This window comes from Copidosoma floridanum, unplaced genomic scaffold (assembly GCF_036245765.1).
Source record: "Copidosoma floridanum isolate Cflo_tuat_1 unplaced genomic scaffold, Cflo_Japanese_pri ptg000011l, whole genome shotgun sequence".
NCBI classification, from domain to species: Eukaryota; Metazoa; Arthropoda; class Insecta; order Hymenoptera; family Encyrtidae; genus Copidosoma; species Copidosoma floridanum.
In genome coordinates, this window is record NW_028321888.1 from 8,503,737 (window position 1) to 8,510,911 (window position 7,175).

Here is a 7,175-nt window from a genome sequence, read left to right on the forward strand (position 1 = left end):
GCATGCCAATTACGCGTTATATCACGATTCAGATCACTATAAGGATAATACTGTGCATTTCAATAGAGCTTCACATTTCTTATGTTGCAGTGATCAAACATTATACAAGCACTTACAACGTTCTGATTTTTTCGGTTGGTTTGAGAGGCTAAAATAACGTAATGCGGTTTTCCAACTGATTAGATTCACGTGGCCAGAGCGGGGGATTCAAGCCAATAACCCAATAGCCCCAAGAATTTGGAAATAATGGTGCCAGGTGTTACGCGTAATTTAAATATAATTACCGACGTTGCTTGGCCGGTAACAATAATTTTTTTTTTTTTTTTTTTTTTTTTTATTATTATGAAGGTAACAGAAGTGGGTCAAGTGAATAGTAAGCGAGGTTTTTTGATTAAAACTATTCATAATTTATTCAACACATATATTTTAAAAGAAACATACACTATATGTTTACATATAAGCCCATATAAATTTAAAAAATAAACAAAAAATGCCTGAGAATAGTTTTTGCATCTGAAAAATAAAAAAATTACATTGGCGCTTATGAACTTAAAAATGTGCTGCTTTACATCTTCTTTTTAGCTTACTTCTTTTTCTCCAAAAAAAGTTACATTTCTAACATATTTTTTGGAAACATAAGAAGTTTACATTCCGCAGTAAAATACACTTGAGGCTTGCGACACTTTTCTTCAGACCCCTTTGTTTCACCTTTCACTTGATAGTACAATATTTACGTTATGGAGACAAAAGTGGCGGCTCCGAAACTTTACAGTAGCCTCTTGAACTGTATGTTTAACATCGTTTAATAATCTGAACATACATAAAAACTGTTTCCGTAACATTAGTTAAAAAAAGATCAGAATACATTTATATCTTAGCATAAATCCTTCTGTAGTCTTGACAGTAAAACAAAGATGATACTCCACATACATTTTTCTCTTTAATTGTCTATGTTTAAGACAGTCTGCAGAACGTAGCGAGGTTATTACACTGTTGGTCAGGATTTCACATTACATCACAAAAATTGCACAAAACACTTTCCAAAAAACTTAATTTTATTATTCATAAAAATTATTACACTTTGTTTCTGAATCCTTTGATCTGTAGGCATGTGTTTACGTAAAATACCATTCTCTATGTCTTTGTGTATAAAATATTTCTCTAATTGACGATTGCAAACTCTCATTATCCCGATTGAAAAACTTGTTAAATATAAATGCGTGGAAAAGTATCGAAATACATTTTCCGTATGACTAAACACTGACGGGGGTAGAAATTAGACTGAACTCTAGTGTCGAGAAAGCAGTGTTGAAGAAAATAAAATTTGATTTTTGAATGTGTCAAGATTTTGAGAAACAGTTTATTACTCATATAAGGCTCTAGGGTTATGAAAGTGGATTAACCACGAAGCAGAAAACGTAGGTGAAAGTGAAGGAGTCGTATAACCCATACTACCTAACAATATTTGTAAGTCTTAAAGGTGATGTAAAAATTTTGAAAATAGTTTTGCGAAACTATAAACAATATTTTTAAACGAAACGTCAAACAAAATGTTTTAATGTCCTGCGATATTTTTTATTCTTTTCAATTTAAAATGTATGTCATTTGAAAGTATTTCTAAGCAGTACGTAGTTAACTTTAAAAATACCATATTAAAATTTTGCTTTAAAAAGAAATTACTTATCAACTGCAGAATAAGGATTTTCTTTAACATTTTTTCGTAAAGTTAAGTAATGCTCTTTAATTAACTTATCCAAATTTGATACACTGGCTTTTTTCACTAGATTTATACTTTTTAATAAAAGAGTGAACTCATTCACTATACATTCCTTGCACTTATTAACTAGCATTGCTGCACACTCGATATGGCGTAGTCTTTCATCCACACATAGGTATGACAGCTTGAGTGAGTCCTCAAAAGGTACCGTGTTGCATGACAATCGTTGAGCCGTATACGTTTTCTTTTTTTTCTTATTTACATCTTGTCCGTCGCCAATTTTATTTTTACCAAAAATAATTGATTTCATTCCGTAAGATAATGTGAATATCAACTCGATATTACCTACTTGTATGCGTTCTATTTGACTAATGCTTTTATCGTTAAAGTAATCATTCATAGAAGCAAAATGATTTTTAAGCTCACTCCATACATGCGCATTTATAATTACACCTCCTGTAAACTGACATTTGGAAAGCTGCAATAAAGGCTCAAAACACTGACAATTTACATTACAGTGAAGCCCTACAATGATTTTTTTCGTAGGCGTCTTGTTGAGTGAGTACGAATGCTGTAATATCTTTGCAATGGATATTATACCACTTTCATTATTTTTTTGATTTTCTGTAAGATTAATAAAATCTGCTGGATGTTTACCGCTATCACAAGATAGAAAATGCATTTTTCTTGATTTAACACAAGCCATTTTTACAGATTCATACGACGCAGTTAATTTAAATTAAAAAATCATTTTACCAACAAAATTTTGCAGGCACTGTGAAAATTATCTATGTAAACCCCTATACGCCACCTATGACGCATGTTGCGCATGCACACTACTTGAAGGTCTCGCATGCATCGTGACTGCATGCACAAGTTAAAATTATTCTACAAATATTGGTTTTTTAGTAATAATTTAATGGTTGTAAGTATTTAATGACCCTATTAATTAAAAATAAAAACAATACTCGTATTGACCTTCTGAAATCTGTTTTAGAATAATGTGGATCTTGTGCGATAGAGGTTATGTGAGGTAGACTACCCATGCCAATTCTATTATTTTAATCTAGACTCTAGACACAAGGATTTTATCAATCGAAATGGATAAAAAAAGATAATTACGATAAGTTCATCCGATACACCAAGTAACGAGTTACGTTTGAAGACAAGTGATAATAACGTTCGAAAATTAACTGTAAAGGGATCACTTTGATTGCTCAGGATTTTTGATGTACAAGGACAATGAGGTGGGAAAGAAAAATTTGTTTGCTGTGCAAGCTGATGAACCCTTTTTTACCTCGAGGATAACATTAGTTTTTATCATTTCAAACCAAAAGGTATAAGGTATTATATATTTGTTGTAAAATAATTTTAGAATTTTTTTTACTGCAACCTTTGACTATAAGATTGTAGGTCAAGGAAAAAGAAAACCAGAGCTTTTCGAAGTTATGATGCAAAAAATTAACACCAAGTTTCAACTTCAATCCAAACAGACCAAAGTATGGTCAATCAACTCATGTATGTGTAAAACTTTTTTTAAATGATTAATACAATAATTTTTTTACAGTTGTCCGATCAGAAAAAAAATAAGAAGCTAGAAAAGGAAAAATGTCAAAATGTTGTAGATGCTAAAGAGCTACGCAAACGAGTTGTAAAAGTATTGTGGAGACCAAAACCAGAAGAAACGTAGACAATTTGGAATTGGATCAATCATTAATTGAATAGGGTGGAACAAATAATATTACTAAAAAAAGTACTTCAGAGAAAACTGTCAATCCAGCAGTGAATATGGTACCAGAGTGTACTTCGAAGGATACAAAAGTGGAGTCTCCGAACGATGTAGTTCAAAGGATAAAAGAAATTATATCCAAAAGAAGCATCAAGTCAACTCATGTAGACAACACTGTTGATACTAATTTAATTGTCAATTTGCCTCTTTGCCCGGAATTACACCAAACCAACAAACAGGTAGATGATGGCAATGTATACAATTTTAAGCAACCAGATGTTCCTAAACTCAACTGCGATAAACAAAGTACCTTGGACAAGGACTGTTCAGAAGATTCTACAGTACTAAGAAGTAAATTATACAGCTCAAGATTAGAAGAATTAGAGTTAAGCATGGATTATGTTGATCCTGAACAAACAACCATCTCTAATACTGTATTGGGTAGAGGAGCTCAAGGTGTTGTACTAAAGGGTAAATTTAATGGCTTATTTGTTGCTGTTAAGGTTGTGCCAAAGACAAACGAGCAGCGTAATATTTGGAAAGAAATTAAATTATTAGATGACGTAAAACATCCAAATATTGTCTTAAGTCGGGCTATTTCAGAAACTCCTACTCAATTTTATCTTGTTACCGAGTTTTTTGAATCAAAAAATTTGTATGAAATTTTATTTAAAGAGGAGTTAACCTGTCTGTATGACATGAGCCACTGCAAGAAAAAAAAATTTATCTCCAAGTAAGCTCCGCATTGGCTTACTTACATTTGCGCAAAAGACAGATAATTCATCGCGACATCAAGTCTTCCAATATTTTAGTTAATCAGTACTATCAGTGTAAAGTGTGTGACCTAGGTATCAGCCGGTGTGAGTTTTTAAGTGACAGTTTAGTAACTTCGTGTGGCTCGAGGTGTGGTACGTACATGTACATGCCTCCCGAAATTTTTTTATCAAGATCTACCGCAACTACTGCCTGTGACATTTAGTGGTTCGCTTTTGTTTTGGTAGAATTATTAAGCAAGAAACCAGTTTGGTCAATAAAAAATAGATACGACACGTATGGTTGTGTAAGGGAAATTTTGGTGAAAAAAATTGATTCCAGACATAGATTGTTTTACACAACCTTTTCATAGTATTATAAAAAATTGCTTCAATTACGATCCCAACAACAGACCAGACATACTTCGAGTCCAGTCTAATTTTATGTAATTGAATTGTAAAACTATACTAGTATGTTTCTATAACATATACTTGAAGGCGCTTTCTATTAATAGTATCGTTAAAATTTTACATAAAATTTTCTTTATATTGTCATAGCACCAGAGTACTCATGGATTTTTCTACATAAATAAATGCATAGAAAAGTTACAAAATTTTTGTGGCTTTCAACATTCATTCATCATAAGTATTTTTGTTTAGTGTGTATTTATTGCTACTTATCCCATACGTAGACTCATAAAAGAAAGTGCATTGGTGTGTGGAAATCAACGTTACTTACAAAAATTTATACATATGTGTGTGTGTGGGAAAACACTAAAAGTTTAGATTTCAAAAAAATTACTTTACACGATTTATTTATCATCAAACCAACACGACTTATCTTGCTTTTTAATATACTCAGTGCATCGTACAATTGTAGTACAATATATCGACGGCTCCGTAAAAGACAGAGCCAACTCAGATAATTGGTGCTAAAGAAGCCAACTCGACATTTGGGTTGAAAAAGCAGTCAACACAGATTTGGCTTGAAAAAGGAGCCAACTCAGGTTCAGGTTGAAGAAGCAGCCAACTCGGGAGTAATTTTTTTCATCAAGTTTTGTCGTGGTTGCACTGAAATTCACAATATAGGTATACCTATATAAACGAACAAAGATTTTTCATTAATCCAATGGTTCAGAAAAATAATTTATGTTATTGTAATAGAGCGTACTACACTTAAGTATTAAATTTACACGTTTTCGAGCATCAACAGCGTTACATTTTTCAGGAATTGAAAAAGCTCATGGGCTTGCCATTTACTGTATTAGGAGACTGTTGTTTGCGGATTGTATGTTCGTTCCACTCCTTTTTGACAAGTAGCAGGTCTCTTTCAAGCAGGGGTCCGAAGCAAAATCTGAGACACTCTATGTGTAGAGGATCAGACATATCTAAAATATTTTCCTCCTTCATATCTCTGAATAAAGTTATATAGAAATCTCCTAGAAAGAATTAGTTCATTTCTAATACTGCATTTAAGTAAAAGCAAATAAAATATAAACAATTGTTAATCTGTATGTTGATGAAATAATCTCCAATACGATTCAATTCGTTGATTGTGCGTGCATGCGTACGCTCGCGCGAGCAGGCGTACGATCGCGTGAGCACGCTTACGCTCGTGCGAGCATGCGTACGCTCGTGCGAGCATGCGTACGATCTTGCGTGGTGCACGCATACGCTCTTTCATGGTGCAAGCATATGCTCGCACGTGGTGCACGTGTACGATCACATGTATGCGTATGCTCGCGCTTGTACGCATGTGCTTGTGCATGAGTAACGTATAAGCATGTACGTTATTCCGTAGGAATGTGCAAATGTGCAGGTGTATACATAAGCGTGTGCATGAGAGGATGAACATAAATACATACATACACATACATAGAGCGCTTGAACCCTTGTCTTACAGCAGGAGGAAGAAAAAGAGAGCACTTTGCGGAGCAAGATAAATGTATCTATGCTGCCTAAGGTAAGAGCGAGAAGAGAGAGCTCATGCACGCAGTGTCCCCATCCACAAATCTTACATTAGAGCGAAAGAGAAAAAAGAACTTGCTCATGTGGTTTCCCCCTCCACCGCACCCTAGAGCCCTTGTACAACAGCGCGAGCTGTCGGCGAGCTGACGCACTATCCTTCTCCTTCCACCACCACCACCACGGTCAAAAGCACTCGTACAAGAATACGAGCTCCCCCTTTCTCCTACCACCCTAGGGAGGTTAAGTCCAGAACCAGCCTAGCCTATCTACTTATATATATATTTAACAACTGATGTCATTTTTTAGGTGTTGAGTGTGATACTTTCAAGCCGAAAAATACCTACCTCATAGTACTATGATAAAAAAAATGTTTTCTCCTTTCATAGTTGTATTTTGTTAATAAGTATTGTGATTTCTTTCGAAGATCAATTTATTTCGTAGAGTACTTTTAAATCAGCACATTAAAAAGTTATATTTATTATGCTCACCCATACGCTATATCCATTTTATACTAGAAATTTACTTTTTTTTTGTGAAAGTAAGAAAAAAGTATTATTTGCTATTAACATGCTACTTGGGACTGAAAAAACTTATTTTACTTGTTAAATATTTATTATTGTAGAAATAAACACTTTTATATTTTTTCATCCAAACAGGAATTAACAAAAAATCTTTTCACATAATACATAATTTATTTGTGAATCATTTGCTATATCTAACTGTATAACAATATTATTTATCCACACTATAATAAGTGACAGTTTTTCCTTCAATGAAATATAAAATTGTATTGCTTGAGAAATATGTAAATTTACTATGTGTTGTAACAATTACACTATAAAAATTAGAATCTGACTCTTCACTAAATATTTTCAACCATTTGTCAACCATTTTTTTAGAATGACACAAGACTTTACATTTCGATTTCTTATTTTTCATTATAACTTTGAAAATTCGGTGTCATTTTAACGAATTTTATCACTGAATTAATGCATTTTAAGTAATGGTT